The sequence below is a fragment of the Vulpes vulpes genome, chromosome 11, assembly GCF_048418805.1.
Source record: "Vulpes vulpes isolate BD-2025 chromosome 11, VulVul3, whole genome shotgun sequence".
Classification (NCBI taxonomy): domain Eukaryota; kingdom Metazoa; phylum Chordata; class Mammalia; order Carnivora; family Canidae; genus Vulpes; species Vulpes vulpes.
Window position 1 is genome coordinate 87,854,161 of NC_132790.1, and position 20,370 is coordinate 87,874,530.

The 20,370-nt window shown below is 40.5% G+C and overlaps 1 protein-coding gene across 14 annotated transcripts in view; it reads left to right on the plus strand.

Moving 5' to 3' along the window:
* ZBTB38 (zinc finger and BTB domain containing 38) overlaps nucleotides 1-20,370 on the plus strand; it is a 147,239-nt gene that overhangs the window by 24,012 nt on the left and 102,857 nt on the right. For 7 of the 14 annotated variants that reach the window (XR_011995287.1, XR_003238088.2, XM_072727001.1 and 4 more), the window contains exons 1-2: nucleotides 17,658-18,184; nucleotides 19,353-19,424. The gene's annotated coding sequence lies outside the window, so the exon portion shown is untranslated. Of the gene's footprint in view, nucleotides 1-17,449; nucleotides 17,527-17,657; nucleotides 18,185-19,352; nucleotides 19,425-20,370 lie in introns of those variants that run through there. The other 7 variants (XR_011995289.1, XR_011995288.1, XM_072727009.1 and 4 more) reach the window with 4 other exon arrangements.

Below are 20,370 nucleotides of genomic sequence, written 5' to 3' on the forward strand. Positions count from 1 at the left end.
GAAGAGAAGTTAGAGAGTGAGCAGAAGTGTTGCTATTCTATGCAAGATCTGAATGAAACGAGGGAGGGAGCTGTGTGGTTATCTAAAGGAACTATAATCTGAGCACTATGTGTCCTTTGGAGGAATACAAATATCTATATTTCTTTTTTTTTCAATTTTTAAAAAGATTTTATTTATTTATTCACGATAGATATATATATATAGAGAGAGGCAGAGATACAGGCAGAGGGAGAAGCAGGCTCCATGCCAGGAGCCTGACGTGGGACTCGATCCCGGGATTCCAGGATCGCGCCCTGGGCCAAAGGCAGGTGCCAAACCACTGAGCCACCCAGGGATCCCCAAATATCTATATTTCTGACTTTCGGATGTATATAGACTATGAATGAATCAGGTGATAATTTGAACTGTCAGAATCAAAATTTCATAAAAGCCTAGTATTCAGAGTATGTTGAAAGTGAAGATACGTAGATGAGATGATCAGTGGAAGACCTCCAAGTTTAAAGAGAAATGTGGAAGAAGCATTCCATCAGGGGAGGGCTAGCTAGGTGGGGCCAAAGGAGTAGCCAAGAAAATGGTGGAATTGGCAGTATGTTCCAGAGGGAGAGTAGAGAACATAAGGCCAAGCAGCAGCCATAAAAAGTCCTATCTATAACCATTATCGGCTCATAGGCCAATAGGCTCAGATATCAAATATGCACAGACAGAGAAGTATGAGGAAACCTGACTGCAAAGCTGAAGGTAGCAGGAACACCCCTAAATAAGACCAAGCTGCCTTTAGTCTTAGCACCGGTTCGCACTATTAACATCTCAATATCTCCACCCCCACCCAGAACCCTTAAAAATAGCCCTAGTGCAGACCATGGTCCAAGTGTTTCACTGGGTAACACACAGCAAAATTTCCCCCCAATAGGCAACAGTCCCTTCCTCTCATATCCCTCTGTGCACATGGGCACCCAGACCCTCTCTCTCTTCTGTCCCCACCAATCTCTGTCGTAACAGTCTCTGTTCCTCCAGCCTGCCTCCCCTTCTCTTTCTCTCTGGAGCAATCTCTCACCCCTCAATCCAACTCTCATTCTCCCTTCTTTCAGGAAGCCTGGCCCCTTCCCCCTAAGGGAGACCCCCTTTCTCCAGACTGTTCCATATGCCTCCATACCTCAGCTCAGACAAACCAAAGAAACTTCCTCCAATTCACACCCCTTAGAAAGAAGGGAAAATTAAGGAACTCTAGAAACTTCTTACTGAGTATCTTCACTCTTGTTATTAAACAAAAAGCAAATGTTGACATTGAAGCTCATGAGGGAAAAGTGAGAGTTAGTCAGCTACCAACACAACAGATATTTTAGTTTTTCAGAAAGAGGGGATGTTGGGGAGGAGTGAGAGGGGAAGAAGAGAACAGCAGCTCTGAACTGCCATCATTCATGTGAGTTTTCTTCTCTCTCACTGGATTATAGAGAGCATGTCATGCGTTGTTGAAATCTGTACCTTCCATAGCACCTTAGCGGATGTAAATACTTGAAAAAATGAAAGAATTTGAGTGAATACGTGAAGGAATGAGTGAACACGGGCAAAATCAGGCAGTGAGTGCAGTGAGGTTGCTTGCAGGTGTCACATTACTCACCATGTCTGGGACAGTTTCCTGGAGGTTCTCCCGGACTCTAGCACTTGTCTCTGGGGATACTCCAGGTATTCCTCCTGTGAGTGTGCTCTTGCAGAACACGGTCCTTAGCCAACTTCTGCAATTTCTCATACCACCTCATGAAGTCAACACTTGGACATCTAGTGTTACACCAGCTCCCAAATTTCTTCAACCCAGACCCTCCTGATTGTTGATTTCCTAAATCACTAATCCCTTCACTCCGGTACTTATAGTGCAGATTAAGTCATATCAAGGTATAAACCCTTTGGAAACATTATGTACAACACACAGTGCTTGCATCTCAAAGTCAACTTTTTTTTTTTCATACCGTAAGCATTATTACAAAGAAGTCATTACTAACTCAAAGAGTCTTTAATTCTTGGTATCTCCTATGGGAGCTGCCAGCTAATCCTCCTTAAACCCTGCTCTCATCATGTAATTTCTGTGCTGGAAATGCAACTGCCTCATGTCTGAACTCGTCTCCCCAGCACTGAACACCATCTACAATCTGATCCTCCTCTCTAGATATAACTCCATGTATTTCCCACCCCAGCATGCCTCACTGACCTCACAGCCGGGTATTGACCATTTTTGACCATTTTACCTCTGTCCCTTTGTCAAGGCTCTGGAAACTTCTGTTCCTTCCATTCCACCTTTCTCTTCCAGACAGCAAAATCAGGAAATTGGATGGGCAACAGTGTCCTCCCAGTGTCCCTCCTCCAGGGAGACTTCCCTGACTCATTAGTCCTTTTGTCTCTCTGGACTCCTGTGTACCCAGTTCATCGTATATTTCATGGCCCATTGTCTTATCTCTCCAGTGAGCTAGTGGAGCCTTCCTCTTGAAAGGACCCATATCATTTATTCCTCTGTATTTCCAGTGCCAAACACACATTGCCTTTTTGCACAGTGAGTGTTACTTGAAAACTCTTGAGTTAAAGGAACTAAATCCTTTTATCTACTTGCTATTCACCCAAATGTTCCCCAATTGATTCCTCTAGGGCACCAGAATTTTAGAGTAACCAAGATCCACATCTAGGTTGGTAGGTCCCAATTCCAGGCCTCATTTTCATGACTCTTCTTGAAGATTCTGTTTCTGTCTTTTTTAAAATGAGGAGTAGAGCACTTAGGAAGATCCTAAGAACTTATGTTTCCACTAAATTAATAAATTCATGTTATGAACTAAACTATATGTGTTGTTTAAACAAGAGAGAATTTGCAATAGGAAAGAGTTAAGGAAACTCTGCTCAAAATGCAGGAACCCTTTTCTTTCCAGGGGGGGATTTCTATAAATTACATTATAGAAGAAAATGTTGGCAATAGTAAGAATTACTGCATAATACTCAACTGCAAGGAATGCCACATTTCTATATTTCTCTAAAATCAAATTAAACTTGGCTGGAGTTCCTCACTCTTTAGAGTTGGGGAAGAGTCCAATATTTTCACTGGGTCTCTGTTTCTGTCCCCCAGGCTTTCATAGGCCCAGGGAAGTAGGGATATCCTGATTTGTAGACCATGATGGGTGCCTTGGTTTCTACTGCCCCTTCTGCTATCCCATGTGCTAGTCCAGGAGGACACTGGGAAGACCATAGAAAGGCTTCTTCGTGCTGCATCTCTCTCCAGTGGCTACAGGTTATCCATGGAGGCCCAAACCCAGGCTCTCAAAGCAGGAATGCATTGTATCCAACCTTCATAGGCTTTCAAGTAGCCTCACACCTGAGTTCCAACAGGGGTGGTGGGACCCTGGAAACACTACCCTTACACATGCACACACATGCACAAACACAAATACACACATGCTTGCACACACTTCCCCGTCCTGGGGAGCCACCCTGAGTGGAGCTGAGCCACACTTCCCTCCTTTGATCCTGCATAATTCATAAGTCTGGCTTCCAAACAAAGATCTGCATGAGAAGGCTTTATCCTAGGGCCTCTCTGTTTTAGGCTGTGAAGCACAAAGGGCTGTTTCTTTTCCTCTGAGGAAAGGAAGCTCAGAACTTAAACTGAAGGCCAAGAAGAAAAATCACCTTATCATTCTTTTTTGCTGATAAGACCACAGCAGTAAAAAGGATAAGACACCAATTAACTTCTCCGTCACTCTCTGTTCCCTGGGCAAACACTGAGCCTATAGGGTGTGTGTGATGTTGGTGGGGGTGGGGTGGCTAAAAGCATTAACAAAGGAGATTTGGACACCTGATGAAATCTCAAAGGGCAGCTTAGGAGGAGAAGCCAAGGAAAGAAACCTGAGCCACATATCTGCAGCATTAACTGTATAGTAGGTGCCACTGTATTCAGTGACCATTTGAAATGAGGAAATGGCAATTTGCAAAGATTTCCTGTGCATCAGTTGAATGAGGACAGGTGTGAGGAGCAGGACAACTAGTACTGTGGCCCAGGGGGGCCATGAGTGGGCTGCGCTCCACTCATAGAGCTTTGCGACCTGGCGTGGAAGTACACTTGAGGGGACATGTATTCCTAAGTCAAACAAGGGCATCACAGGCCTGTTGTGGCCCTGTTTAGGAAAGACAGTGGGGTAAGGGAATATGCCAGGCTCTGGAAAAATGTGAGTTGTTTGGATGACTATAAAGATTGATAAAACTTTATTTATTTTTAAAGATTTTTATTTATTTATTCATGAAAGACATACAGAGAGAGGCAGAGATATAGGCAGAGGAAGAAGCAGGCTCCCTTCGGGAAGCCTGATGCAGGACTCCATCCCAGAACCTCGAGATCACAACCTGAGCCGAAGGCAGACACACAACCACTGAGCCACCCAGGCATCCCAGATTGATAAAACTTTACACCAAGACTCAGCTTTATATTAAAGCTTAACCAAATAGCAGTAAAGCAAAAAGCATACATACAACTGAGTGTTGGTCAAGGGAAACCAGGGAGGGGAAAGCAGGACAAAGTAGCCCCCCACCATAGAGCCAGTCAGTTGGTTAATCACAGTAAGAAGTAGCCAGATAACATGGCTAATATCAGTTCAGACAAATATGGAAAATTTTTAAAATAAACTCTGACTTAAAGAGCTAGAGTAGTGTTTTTAAAGATGATCAGTGCTTCCAGGCTTCCTTATTTAGTATTGAAAACAACCCAAAAACTATCTTTAAAAGTGTGTTCTATATAAACCTCATAAAAAAATGAGTAAACTGGGAGAGAAAGAATTTGAAATTGTCTTCATTACTTATCAAGAGTGGCTTTTTAGAAGTTTACTTGGGAGTTATGAATGTAATACTTGCTGCAGAAAATAATTAGAGCCTATCAAATTGCTCTCTCAAAATCATGTATATTATGATATGTGTGCAACACTAGTATTCATGTTTGATCTTCCCCCGTATACTTGACAATTATGGATAGCCTCAATCTTTTCCATGTTTGCCCATCAGAGAGGCAAATGACCTTTGTTTTATTATTCTCCATTTCCCTGATGCTAGTGATGTTAAACATCTTTCATATGCTGAAATGACAGCATATATATGCTGTCATATTTTGTATATATCACTTGTTCATATTCTTTGGCCTTTAATGTGTTGTTTGTTCAGTTAGTGGTGTTACTTACCCTTTAACTATTATGTCTCTTAAAAATATTTTCTCAAAGTCTGTTATTTGTCCTTCAACTTTGTTTATGGTATCTTTTGCCATATGGAAGGCTTGGGTTTTTATGTAGGGAAAGTCATTATTGATTTTCTTGATGGCGTCTTGGATTTTGTGATTTATTTAGGAAAGTCTCTATCACAAGATTATAAAAATATTATATTTTATTTTCTTCTGGTCCTTTTATAGCCTTTAAAATGTTTATATCACCAGTCTCACTTTTTTTAAAAAGATTTATTTATTTATTTATTTATTTATTTATTTATGATAGACATAGAGAGAGAGAGAGGCGCAGAGAAACAGGAGGAGGGAGAAGCAGGCTCCATGCCAGGAGCCCGATGTGGGACTCGATCCTGGGACTCCAGGATCACGCCCTGGGCCAAAGGCAGGCGCTAAACCACTGAGCTACCCAGGTATCCCCTCACTTTTATTTCTTTGGCATATACTATAGGGATAAGACCATTCATTAAAATCACCTAACTTCATTTTCCATGCATCCTAGAGAAAAAGGGAGGCTAAGTTCTTTTATTCATCTGAAGGACAGTGGTAAAAACTCTGTGAAGGAGGAAAGGATGCATAATACCAGTCTGTGTCCAACAATGACCATCCACTTGAATGGGAAAATTAAACACAAACCTGTGAGATACGCCCTAACACCCATTTTACTTATCCCATCACCTCCCTTTCCTCTGGTAACCATCAGTTTGTTCTCTGTAATTAAGTCTTTTTTTTTTTTATTTCTCTCTCTCCTCTTTTCCCCTTTGCTTATTTGTTTTGTTTCTCAGATTCCACATTTGAGTAAAATCATACGGTATTTGTCTTTCTCTGACTTATTTTGCTTAGCATAATACTCTTTAGCTCCATCTATGCTGTTGCAAACAGCAAGATTTCATTCTTTTTTATGCTGAATAATATTCCACTGTATATATCTACCACATCATCTTTTTCCAGTCATCAGTTGATAGGCACTTGGAATGTTTCCATATCTTTGCTATTATAAATAATGCTGCTATAAACAAAGGGGTGCATATATCCCATTGAATTAGTATTTTTGTATTCCTTCAGTAAATACCCAGTAGTGCAATTGCTGGTTCATGGCATAGTTCTATCTTTGACTTCTTGAGGAACCTCCATACTGTTTTCCACACTGGCTGCACCAGTTTGTATTCCCACCAACAGTGTAAGAGAGTTCCTTTTTCTCTAATCCCCCCCAGCACCTGTTATTTCTTGTGTTGTTAGCCATTCTAACAGGTGTGAGTTGATATCTCATTGTAGGTTTGATTTGCATTTCCCTGATGGTAAGTGATGAGGAACATATTTTCATGTGTCTTTTGGCCATCTGTTTGTCTTTGGAGAAATGTATGTTTGTGTCTTCTGCCATTTTTAAATTGGATTATTTGTTTTGGGGGAGTTGTGTTGTATAAGTTCTTTATATATTTTGGGTATTTTTAAAATATTTTGGGTATTTTTAAAAAGATTTTTATTTATTTATTCATGAAAGACACAGAGGGAGAGAGGCAGAGAGAGAAGCAGGCTCCATGCAGGGAGCCTGATGGAGTCCCGGGACTCCAGGATCATGCCCTGGGCCAAAGGCAGACACTAAACCACTGAGCCACCCAGGGATCCCTATTTTGGGTATTTAACCCTTTGCCTTTTAGGTTTGTTGATTATTTGGATTTAGCAAGATTTTGTTTGTTAAATTTATAACTGTTTTATGAGGTAACTTAAATGCACAAGAGGATTTGACATTAAAGTTGTAAACGTTGTTTGTTTTAAATATTTAAGGGTATTTACTTAGTTCAACTTATGTAAGTGGTTATTTGTTAGAGGAATAGATTCTTTTTTGTTGTTTTTAGGGAAATATAATCTTTTAAAATTTTAACCTAATGGAACATTAGTTCAAGGATGAGAGAAAATAATTATTCTTATTTTCATACTTTTGAACTTATATACTTATTAATAAAAACTATGTTTATAGATGACTTTAAGTTTTCTAACTTAAACTTAAATGGACTGAATATTGATTCAGATACATGTTAATGTGTGAATTTCTTTCTGTGCTCCAAAATCTACTCTGGACATTAAAAACTCAATTGGTAGTATGATACCCAACTCATCTAGGTTTTCTGGGGACTACAACTGAGAAACTTGGCCAACTGGGGCAGTAAGTCACCGTTATTGGCAGACAGTCCTCTGACCTTCTCAACAGCCCTGTGGCAACCTGATGTGAAATCTGTGTACAGTGTTATTATTCTCATTAACAGAGGCAGCAACTGGGCTCAGAGAAGTTAACATGGCTTGGCCAAGGCCACAATTTGTTTTATAATTTATCTACCTTTCTCATGTCCTTTTTCTTTTTAATGTGATTGGTTGATTTATTTCTGAGGTCTTTCTTCCCTCTCCAGTAGAGAATTTGGTTTCTTCTTTCTAGAATAAATGATTTTTATTTTTACCTGCATGAGCCACAGTCTAGAATTAACTTCAGCAGTAAACCCTACAAATTCCTTTGTAGAGAAATTCAGGAGGTTGACTTAGGCTTTGTAAGAAATAAAGGTTATGAAGATGTTCAGGGCATGGATTACTATTCATTTTAAAAATCATTTTGCTAATTATTTAAAATATGTTACTACATATTAACTTTTTTTAAAAGATTTATTTTTATTTATTTATGATAGACATAGAGAGAGAGAGACAGGCAGAGACACAGGCAGAGGGAGAAGCAGGCTCCATGCCGGGAGCCCGATGCGGGACTCGATCCCGGGACCCCAGGATCGCGCCCTGGGCCAAAGGCAGGCACGAAACCACTGAGCCACCCAGGGATCCCCTATTAACTTTTTAATAATAGTTTTATTGGGATATAATTTACACAGCATATAATTCATTCATTTATGCTCTTAACCACTATTCTTAGACTCAGGGAAATCCAAATTAAAGCAAAAGTGATATGATGAGCGCCAGGTGTGGTGTGTAAGTGTTGAATCACTAAATTGTATACATGAAATCAATATTAGACTGTATGTTAACTTACTGGAATTTAAATAAAAACTAAACAAAAAAAATGATATGACATATACTCTACTTCTCTTCCAAAAAAAAAAAAAAAAAGTGAAATGCCAATTTTTACCCACCAGATTAGTAAAATATAAAAACCCACAAAAGTTTTAATATCCCATGAGGATAAAGCTGTGAGATAATGTTTAGTCTCAGATATTAATGGTTGGAGTATGACTGGCTTCACCTTATTTTTGAAAATGATCTAAAATATCCATTAAAATTTAAAAGACACAAAAATGGAAACCATAATTTCACTTTGGACAATTTATTTCATAGAAATAAAAGTATGAATGGATAAGAATAAGGATATTTATCACAACATTCTCTAATGACAAAACAAACACCTGGAAAAACTCTGTCCATCAGAAGGGAATGATTGAACAACATATGATTGGCCATACCAAGAATGAGTTACATTACTCTCACCCAAACTTCAATCAATATTATACCATTAAAACATTTTTATTTGAGTTGACTCTAGGGTTCTACAGGAAAACAGAATTAATAGGATATTTAATATATATATGTAATAGAATTAATAGGATTATACCATATGTGTGTATATATATACACACACACACATATATATATTAATAGGATACAAATATAGATGAATAGGATATACACAGAAAGAGAATATTCATTATGAGTAATTGGCTTACATGATTATGGAGGCTGTGCAGTCACATGCTCTATCATCTGCAAGCACTAGACCCAGGAAAGCCTGTGGTATAGTCCTGAGAATGAGGAGAGATTATGGTGTCTCAGTCTCAAGGCAGGAGAATGCCAGTGACCCACCTGAGGAGTGAGGCCAAATGTCCCCTGCCTCTGCCTTTTTGTTCTATCTATGCCCTCAACAGATTGTATGATGTTCACCCAACTGGAGAAGGCCATCTGCTTTACTCAATCTAAAGATTCAAATGCTAATCTCATCCAGAAATATTCTCACAGATATACCCAAAAATTAACATTTAACCAAATATCCAGGTACTCCATGATCCAGTCAAGTTGACACATAAAATCAATTAGTACATGTGTATTTGTTATAAAATGAAGTTTTATAGCACCACAGTTGACAGAAAATCAGTATTACTTGCTATGCCTAGAAATATCTGTAATAAATACAAAGACAACAAAAGGATGTTATTCATTCCTAGTTATATAGCATGGCCTACCAAAGATTCTAATCCTGAGCTCAGCTCTCTACAAAAGAGTGGAATATCAAGTGTCAGAGAAATATTAAAGACACACACCACATGAGTCAGTGTCATTTAATGTCCTATCAGCTCCTTGGAGCCCACTGTACTAATTGTTCCAAATTTCTGTAAACATATAGGAGATTTTTATTGAATCTGAAGAGATAGTCACAATTTATTAAATTTTTTAAAAAGCAAGTTGTAATGTGTGTTAGTCCAACTTTTGTATAATAAGCAAAGTCAAAAGAAACTTTTGCATGCTGATTGCTGCTTGTTTTGATGTGCATGTGGAGAAGTGGATGAATATTTTAGAAAAAGGGCAGCCCGGGTGGCTTGGCAGTTTAGCGCTACCTTAGGCCCAGGGTGTGATCCTGGAGACCTGGGATCGAGTTCTGCGTCGGGCTCCCTGCGTGAAGCCTGCTTCTCCCTCTGCCTGTGTCTCTGCCTCTCTCTCTCTCTCTCTCTCATGAATGAATTAAAAAAAAAAATAAATACATAACCATAGGAAATGATAAGTCAAAAATGATCTAAATTTGGATTTTAATATAGTCCCACCTAATAAACCACCAAGGCTGTTAATATTGATTAGGAGAAAGAATGATGGAAAGTCTTTTAAGTCTTTTACTATATTGCTTTTAATTATGGGCTTGTATTACTTTTGACTTTTTCACAATTCTAATAAAAGCATTCTAAAAGAAATGAAAAGAAAGAGACCATGTAGCCCGAGCCACCAAAAGCTGTGAATAAGCTGCAAATCCTTGGTTATATGTCAGTTAGATCTCAATAAAGTGGGGAGCAGGGGGTAGAGGGGAAAAGCTACAAGTCCTTGGGTAAATCACGCACCATTTCTCCAATCCACCTCAGTGCTATTGACATTTGGGTTCAAATAATTAAGGTGTTTAACTCGTAAGAACAGAGCAGTAACAGCCCTCCAGGTGGTCTGTCCATTTGGACAAGGATGGAACACTTTCATCCTATGGATAAAGTTCCATCAGTAGTTAAGGACTTGGGGGCATTGAGGCCTTTTCCTCAGTTGTGAGGGGTAGTCTTGTGTATTGTAGGATGTTTGGCAGCATCCCTGGCTTCTACCTAGTGATGACAGGAGCATCGCCCACCCCTAGTCAAATGAAAGCCAGAAATGTCCACAGAAGTTGCCACATGTTGCCTGGAGGCAGAGTCACCCCTGGTTGAGGCCCCCTGCTCTAGTTCTCAATTTCTCATTAGTAATGAGATACGCTTTGAACCAAGTGTTCTTTCAGTTCCCTCGAAGCTCTGACATTGTTTGACTTCATCAACTTTGAATCTACCATGGTTTCCAGAAGCTGTTTTCCTCTAGAGCCACTAGAGGGGACACTCTGCAACAGTAAGGATAGAACAGAGCACTTGGGCAACTTTGTTTTCTTCTCCTTGTGGACTTTGTTGTCTCTGATTCGAAGGGCCTGGCCTTTAATACATGGGCTTTGATGTCGAGAGTGATAACCCTTACCCACAAGGCATGTTGAGCTGTTTGTCTTGTGCTCCGTGCCATAAAAGTCGGCATTTTTAGATATGGTAGCAGAGAGCAAAGTGTTCTTTGCTTTTTAAACATTCAGGCAGTCAGGTGAATAATAGTACTAAAAAGAAGTTATTTGTCTCCATGAGGAAAGCCCGTGGGACGACCAGGCTAGGAGGGGAAAGATTCAGTTCTCTTCCTGGTCCTGCCACATCCAGTCTGTGTGATGTTGGCTGAGTCTCTTAACCTTTTTGGTTCTGTATAGCAGCTGAGGAGATAAACTGAGAGGTTAAGGTCACACATGGAGTTGAATGGTCAAGCAAGGGTTTGGATCTGACCTGTCAATTTTGTGGGATAGTTGTGCAAACCAAAGGAGATGGTGTATGTGAACGAGTTTCGAAGAATAGAAAACCCTGTACAAGTTCAGGGTGTGGATTTGCAGGTATTAGGAGAGCAAGAGGTGATGACTACAGGTAGCATGAGGGGTAGTGCATGGGGGAATGGCGCAAGGGTAACTCCATGGAGGTAACAGAAATAATCCTCCATCAAGTGTTATAAATTATAGAAAAGAGATCTCAATGCCCCCAAGTCTTTCATTACCAGTGGAGCTTCATCCCTGGGACTTAGGTGTTCCGTCCTCATCCAAATGGACAGACCCCTTGGAGGAGTGTTACTTTATGCTCTTATGAGTTGCTTAAACACCCTAATGAAAACGAAACATCTATTCCAACATAATTTTTAAAACTTTTTTTTTTTTAACTCTGAACCACGGTAACAAATGGTAACAAATGTATTTCACATAGAGACACAGCTCACACACTATTATAAAATTGAAACAAAAGTCTTGCAACATACTTTAATTTTTCTGTTCTGTTTTATTTTGTCACTTGAAACTACTGCTGCATCTGACCCAATAAATAGTGGGTACTGAACTGCAGTTTTAAAAACACCATTCTAGAGGTTTTTATGGGAGGATAGCATCCTAGAGCTGGGCTGAGGAAACAGGAGATAGGACCTCCAAACATTATGCAGGGAGCCTCAAAAATGAATTTTTTTTACAATTTTATAGGGGTTGGTTCTTTGAGGAATGACTCAGGAAGAGGGAAGAAAAAGCAATAATAACAAATTCATCTAAATGAATAAGGATGGGCTACTGAGCAGTAGCATCCCCGCTGGATTCTCAGAGGTCATGATTTAAACTCCACAATATTAACATAAAGTACAGATGGACATAATTTAGCCACCACCATAACAAAAATAAAAACCCAGGGGTACCTGGGTCGATTAAGCATCTGCCTTCAACTCAGGTCCTAACCCCGGGTTCCTGGGATCGTGCCCATGTTGGGGCTCCCTGCTCAGGGGGGAGTCTGCTTCTCTCTCTCCCTCTATTTCTCCCTGGTCATGTTCTCTCTCACTCACTCTCTCTCTCTCTCAAATAAATAAATAAATAAATAAATAAATAAATAAATAAAATATTTAAAAAACAAAAACCCAGTGTTTATTCAGCCCTTATTATATATTAGACATTACAGTGAGCACTTTATATGAGTGGTGATGTACATGAAGTTTGAGAGTTCCCTGGTTTTGTTTTCTTCCTGCACACTGAAAAAGAATGCTGGCTTTGCCTGTCCAGTTTCTTCTCCTCGCCTATCAGAAGAACAGGACAAATGCAGAAGAATTAGAGGAACATTGGTTAGAGTGGGAGAAAAAGCTTTCTAGGGAGTTTGGACAACTATGGAGCATAAGGGGTTTGGATAGGATAGGAAAAAGGATGTTAAGAAGGATTGCAGGGAACTCTGTATGGTGCTTGAGAAATTCAAGTATTAAATATGAGTTAATCTGAAATTACTTTTGGTGACTGGACTGGATTTCTTAGATTGTAATATGACCCTGAGACTGGCCCATGTGGGTCATGGTCTCAGTAGGGTTACTTAAGCAGGGTTGAGCATCTGCTTTTGGCTCAAGGCCTGATCCCAGGGTCCAGGGGTCAAGTCCTTACAGGGAGCCTACCTATGTCTCTGCCTCTCTCTGTGTGTCTCTCATGAATAAATAAATAAAATCTTTAAAAAAACATAAGGTTACATAAGCATTATCTTACTTAATCTGCATAACAAACCCAGCAGGTGTTATTAATTATTTTTCAGATTTTTTTTAAAAAAAGGAGGTTGACTTTAAGTAACTTTAAGGTCGTACAGTTAATAAATGCAGAGCCAGCACTGAAACTTAGGTCTTTCAACCCCCAAAGTACAAGCTCTTAACAAGTCCGTGAGTAAAGATTACTTCCAATACAGGTAATATCAATTAAGAATAAAATAGAATAAGATTTAACAAAAGGAATGTAAGACTTGTACACCAAAAACAATAAAATATTGTTGAAAGAAATTATAGATCTAAATATATCAAAAGGCTTTCCCAGGTTCATGGATCACAAGACTTACTATTGTTGAAATATGAATACCCCCCAAACTTGTCTACAGGTAGAACACAATCTCTGTCAAAATCCCAGCTGGATTTTCTGCAGGAATTGAAAAGATAATCCTAGAAATCAAATAGAAATTGCAAAGCATTCAGAATGGCCAAAATAATCTTGAAAAAGCACAAGATCAAAGCTGTAGTAATCAAAACAGTGTGGCGCTGGCACAAGAATGAACATCTAGATCCATGGAATAGAATTAAGAGTCGAGAAATAAACAAATATTTATAGTCAATTGATTTTTAACAAAGGAGTCAAGATAATTCCATGGGGGGAAAGAATGGACTGTTTTGGAAAAGAAGGTGTTTTTTTGTTTTGTTTTGTTTTTTGTTTGTTTGTTTTTAATTTTAGAATAGTTTTAGATGTCCAGAGTTCTTATGATAGTCTTTCCAACAAATGGTTCTATATGAATATCCATATGAAAAGAATGACTGTGGAACCCTACCTTATACCATAACAGTTAACTTAAAGTGGATCATAGGCCTAAATGTAAGAACTGAAACTATAAATCTATTAGAAGAAAACTTAGGTATAAATCTTTATGACCTTGGGTTAGGCAGTAATTTCTCAGATATGATACCAAAAGCACAAGTAATATAAGAGAAGATTGATAACTTGGACTTTATCAACATTAAAAACCTTTCTCCTTCAAAGAATATCATAAAGAAAGTGAAATGACGATGCACAGACAGGGCGATAATATTTGTGAGACATATATCTGATAAGGGATTTGTATCCAGAATGTATAAAGACTCAACAATAAAAAGAAAAATAATCCAATTTAAAAATGGACAAAGGATTTGAACAGTTACCCAAAGAAGACATACAAATGACTAGGAAGTTCATGAAAAGATGCTCTACATCATTAGTTACTAGGGAGATGCAAATCAAAAGCAAAATGAGATAGCACATGACACCCACTGGGATAGCTAGAAACAAAAAGATAGACAAGAGTGTTGTGAGGATGTGGAGAAATCGGAACTCTCACACATCACTGGTGGGAATGTAAAATGGTGTACTTTGGAAAACAGTTTAACAGCTCCTCAAAACATTAAACATAGAGTACTTGCTTTGGCAGCACATACACCAAAATGGTAAACATAGAATCACCTAATGACCCAATCCAGCAGGTCCACTCCTTGGTATCTACCCAAGAGACATGAAAATATATGTCCACAGAAAAATTTGTACTCGAATGTTCATGGCAACATGACTCATAGCAGTCAAAAATGGAGACAACTCAAATGTTCATCAACTGATATAAACAAAATGTGGTACATCCACACAATAGAATAATACTTGGGCATAAAAAGGAATAAAGTACAGGGGTGCCTTGCTGGCTCAGTTGGTGGAACATGCAACACTTGATCTCAGAACGGTGGATTCAAGCCCCATGATGGGCAGAGAACTTCTTAAAAATTTTTAAATAATAAAATAAATAAACTTAAAGAAATTAAGTACAGATACATTCCACAACATAGATAAACTTTGAAAATATTATGCTATGTGAAAGAAGCCAGACACAAAGGCCACATAATATGTGATCAATTTATATGAAATGGCCAGCAGATGCAAATCTAAAGAGACAGAGAGAATGTCCAGAAGATGCCAATCTAGAGATACAGAAGATTAATGTTTGCCTAGGACGGGAGGGAGGGGTGGTGCACAAGTGAGGAGTGACTACTAATAGGCACATAGTTTCTTTTGGGGGTGATAAAAAGCTTCTAAAATGAGATTACAGGTCCCACAATTCTGTAAATATACTAAAATCCATTGACATGTACACTTTAAGTGAGTTAACCTTATGGTATGTAAATGGTATCTTAATAAATTGTGTTTCTAAAAAGTGAATGAGAGGAGAGAAATTGGAGGCAGCAAGTATAGACCAGTCTTCCAAGGAATTCCTTGAACCCACAAAGGTTTAATTAATTTATTTTTTATTATTTATTTTTTAATTACCAACGTATAACCACATTTGTTGTAACAAAGGGTTCTCCAGGTGGGGTAGAGTTTAGAGGGTGTCACTGTACTTACTTCTCTGTGTCCCCAGTAGATGTTTTGTCCAATTCTGATTTGATCCTCACCCTTAGAAGCAACCTGAGAACACATAGTACAAGGCTCTTCATCCCACGCAAGCTTACTCAACATTTCGCCTTCTTTCCTTTCCTTTTCTCTTCATGTTATCTTGGTCCCACAAGGTGGATGCAAAAATAATCAGCCTCTCTTTGTCTTATTAGAGACATAACTACCTGTGTGCGTGAAGCAAGCAAGGCCACCAGGCCTTTGGGGAAGCAGAATAGGGAGGTGCCCAGAGGCATTTTCTGCAGAGAGACAAGGAAAGAATAAACAAGCCTTCTGCCAAAAATGCCTGGAACTTAAAGCGCTTTACTCAGCTCAAGGTCAGGCTCTGTGTGGACATTGACAGTGACCCTGATCAGTTGTTTCTGCAATGAAAAGCATGTGGCTTTCTCTCTCCTGAAATTCACCCTCACTAATTCCGCCTTCCTGGGGAGTCAGACCTTAGAACACAAATGTCATTCCTCAGAGTGGCAACTGGCAGAGCTCCCAAGAACAAGGCAACGACACAATGTCCCCAGCTATCAGAGGCATTGATCTCCTGAGCCCAGGAGAGGGGTCTCATGACCAGGTGGGAAAGCAAACTGTGGAGTGGCATGATTGCGGAGGCCAGTGATGACTCCCTCTTCCGTCCCGCAAGGGGCTGGAAATTCCTGGCATTTGTCTCCTTCTTGGAATGAGATATTGACTCTAGGAGAATCATGGAAAAGTACAAGCCACGGATCATAAACCCTAGGAGGAGGAGGTACCCCCGAGATCATCTTTATCCTGGGCCCAGATACCCCCATAAGCAGATATTCTTCTTCTTGCCAGCCCTCCTCATCTTGGCTCAAACACAGCCACTGACAAGACTCTCCTCTGTCTCAGAAAGGCAGCTGCTGCCTGATAAGGCAGTGCTGAGGGCAGTGACCGCCACTGTTAGGTCCAGCTCTGTTCCTGTCACCTCCAGTCCCTCCTCATACTTGAAACACACCATTGTTCTAACTCCTACTCTAGCTTTTAGAGTCTCTGAGAGCTATCTTATCTTTCTTCCCTTTGGTCTTCTTGCCTGTCCCAGACTTGGGCCATTAGCTGCACTGACCCCACATGTTCACCCATGTCCAGGGAGCAATAGTCTCTCTGAGGTACTCAGTCCAGTGTTCTCTCACATCCTGCATCCACCACACACCACCAGACCTCCCTGGTTTTGTCTTCCCATCCCAGCTTCTCACCCCCACTTGGACCTGACAACGAACATGCCCTCCTGACCACTCTGGGTGTTCCATCAAGACTTAGACTTTGTGTTGACCCATCAAAAGGACATGAGGCCCACTACTCTAGACAGATCATCCCTAATTGCTCCATTACTTCCTTGTCCAATTGGTTTCAGGCCCCATGATTACCCTTATCTTTGCTCACTTGAATAGGCTGCCCTTGGTCATTATTCACACGTTCACCTCAGCCACTCACCATGGTGGTTCAGAACACAGGATTTGAGATCAAATGATCCAATTTCTGCCATGAACTAGCTGTGAGACTTTAGAGTTCTAATCCCTGAGCATCCATTTTCTCATCTATAGATTTGGGAATAATAACAGTACCTCACCTCATAGCTTTGTCACAATAGTAATAAATGAAATAATCATTTTAAAGCACGTAGCACAGAGGCTCAACCATACACTGCAAGTATTTAGCATATTTTTTTTATTATTTTATTTTAAAACGATCATCTAAATATATCAAAATACATTCATCATGTATTTACTGAGTCCCATACCGGCACTGGGATATAAATACCGCTCTTAAAGAACAGTGCCCTCTTAAATCTAGGAGGTGCAAGGTCACACACTGGGACTCATGGAGCAAGGAGCTGAGGCCCAGGGCCATTGCAGAAAGGCACTGCCCACTGAGTACTGCCCCCAGGATGTGATGAGAACACTTCCATCTTTGCACACAACTTTTAGTACCACTTGACTCCCTGGGTAAGGCAGCACCACAAGGAGATAGGGGGATGCCAGAGGGAGAGGTGAGAAATCCCCAGAGAAACACCCTCTTCTGCTTCTCTCTTTGACAGAGAGTGACCAGGCCTCTGCCATGCAGGAGGGTGACGTCCCTGGGGGAGGCCTTGCTGAATCTGCCTGGGACTGTTCCGGAAGTAGGAAGGGCGGCTGGGGGTGGGGAGACAGCAGGAATGTTCTCCTGGCTTGCTGTTCAGTACAGGCGAGTGTGCTGAGAGGAGGGCCTCTGGACATCAAAGGTTCCTTTTGTCCCCTTCCGAGTGGCAGGGCAGCCAGGCCGCTGGCGATGACTCAGGCCTGGCCCTGACGTCACCCACGCCGGGCCACTGGCCTCCCTCTGCAGCCAGGAAACTGGCTGGGGAGTGGCACTCGCAGCTGCAGCAAATCTCAAAATAGGGAGGCAACTGCCTCTCCTCCTCCTCCTCTCCATCTCCTCACCGCACACCTTTCTTTTCTTCTTCTTTTTTTTTTTTTTTTAGCCTCATGGAAGGTTTCGCTTGTAGATCAACTTTCAAAATGTAGGAAGTCAGAATGAGTGACATCATCAGAAAAATATTTGGAGCTGATCTCAACAAGAAGTGAAGAACCCAGAGCAAGAAAGCGGTTATAACTCTTGAGCCCAGGGAGTTGGCAGCGTCTGGGTTTCAGAGGAGCCAGCATCTCCGAGTAAGTGAAGGCCCACCCCTGGCCCCCCTCACTCAGCGCCCTACACTGTGGGGCGCCATCTTGTTTCCTGACACCTGCGGCTTGGCAGGCCCCAGCCCAGAGGGAGGGAGTGGGGATGCATTTGGGAGACCTTTCAAATTTAGTACCAAAGGGATTTTATCTGATCTCTCTCTTCTCGCGGGACCAGACAAGAGTGCATTTCCTCTCAAAAAAAAAAAAAAATATATATATATATGTGTGTGTGTGTGTGTATGCATATATGTACACACATATATAGGCTGAAACTCTATGGAAGATGGCGCAAGTCCTGCCTTCCCCGTCAACCCTCTTGTTTTGTCTCCTCTTCCTCCTCCCGCCCTAGTGCTCTGTTTTGGACTGCCAGAATGTTTGTTCAGAGTTCTGAACTGTTTGCTTCCTGGATCTTAAATCGAGTAATCAGACACACAAAAAAACGCTGTTCTAGGCAAACATGTTCCCTATGCCGTCAAATAGTATTTTTGCACTTAACTGGTAAAAGATGGCAGCTCTGGTAAGAAAACATCCACAACCTGCCACCTTTACAGAGCATGTTTCTGGTTGCCTCTGATTGTTCTGGTGCGCGCACCTCCATTGTTTCATCACTGTGTTTATAGAGAGCTTACTTTAATTCCTACTTGGGCCATTGCATCTGGAATGATATTAAACACAAAGACTGATATAACGTATCTCTGATGTCTGTTTTAACACCACCTAAAAAAGTTAAGTCTTTGCATAGCCTATAATTTTACAAGCTCTGAAGGTTCCTGACCAAGAAAGCTAAGTTCCCGAGAGAAAAGTTTAATACATAATACATAATAACAACGGCAGAGTACATAGAATAGAAATCATACCCAGTGTTCCTAGCCTCCAGTGTCATCCCCTGAGTCGGCACCGAGTCTTTCTGTAGCTCACTTAGCAGAGTAGAATTGTTCATTATATTTTATAATATTTGGAGGGGGAATGTATTAAAAAAATAAATCTTTTTTTTTTCAAGGCAATAGGGAAGTTTGTCATATACTGGAAAACATTGGCAAATTCCTTCATAATCTGACAATACCCTTTAGAAAGTAACTATAGATTTGTTTTGTAGTTCTAATGTATTTGTTTTGTACATCTCACATTTACTTTTTGTTCTATTTTAACCTATCAGGTTGTCTTGAAGTGAGACACTGCTAAACTACTCTTCTAGCTGTAAGATCTGAATGCTGTGACCACTAATCTGGTGAGTGTCATTTGCCCCTGATGGCTGCTTAAATTTAAATTTGCTAATTCTACTCTCTTGGTTTATCGTAAAATTTAAGGAAAGGGGAGAAGGCATGGAACTTCCACACACAAAAAAATCCCAGCTATCTCCAAAAGAACATGTAAGAGTTAGGATAAGCTAATGGCTGTAATGGACTGAAAAATGCATAATGGCTCAAACACAACAGAAATTTATTTCTTGCTCATGTAACAGAGTGTAGTGGGGCAAAACTCTCTTTCAACATTCATTCAGAGCTATAGATTGAAAGAATCGCCACCTTCTACAGCATGTGGTTTTCAAGGTCACCTGGACTGTCTCCACTCCCCACTGGAAGAGAAAAAGAGTGTGAAAAAGTACACATGGGATGTTTTCACAGGCCATCCCTAGAAGGGATGTACAACACTTCTATTCACATTCTGTTGACTAAAACTCAGTCACATGATCACATCTAACTGCAAAGGGGTCTGGGAAATGTAGTCCCTGGGGAGGCAGCCACTTCTCCAGCGATGGCTCTGGAGAGTTGCTGGGTATGAGGTAGTCCTTTCTGGCACAGCATAATAAAGCACTTAGAGTTGCTTAAGGATAAGAGAGCAGAATGAATCGGTGGGAGAAGCAAAAACTTACCAGATATTTAGTATTCTCTGACCAACTGTCTTAGGTAACATCTAGCCAGATGGGCAATGAACAGTGGGTGAGATTCTTTCAAGATGCCTCTGTTCTTTCCAACCTTGAGCTTTTTTTTTTCTTTTTTCTTTTTTTTTTAAGATTTCGTTTATTTATTCATGAGACACGCACAGAGAGAGGCAGAGACATACGCATAGGGAGATGCAGGCTCCGTCCAGGGAGCCTGATTGGGGACTCGATCTTGGGACCCCGGGATCATGACCCAAGCCAAAGGCTCAACCACTGAGCCACCCAGGTGCCC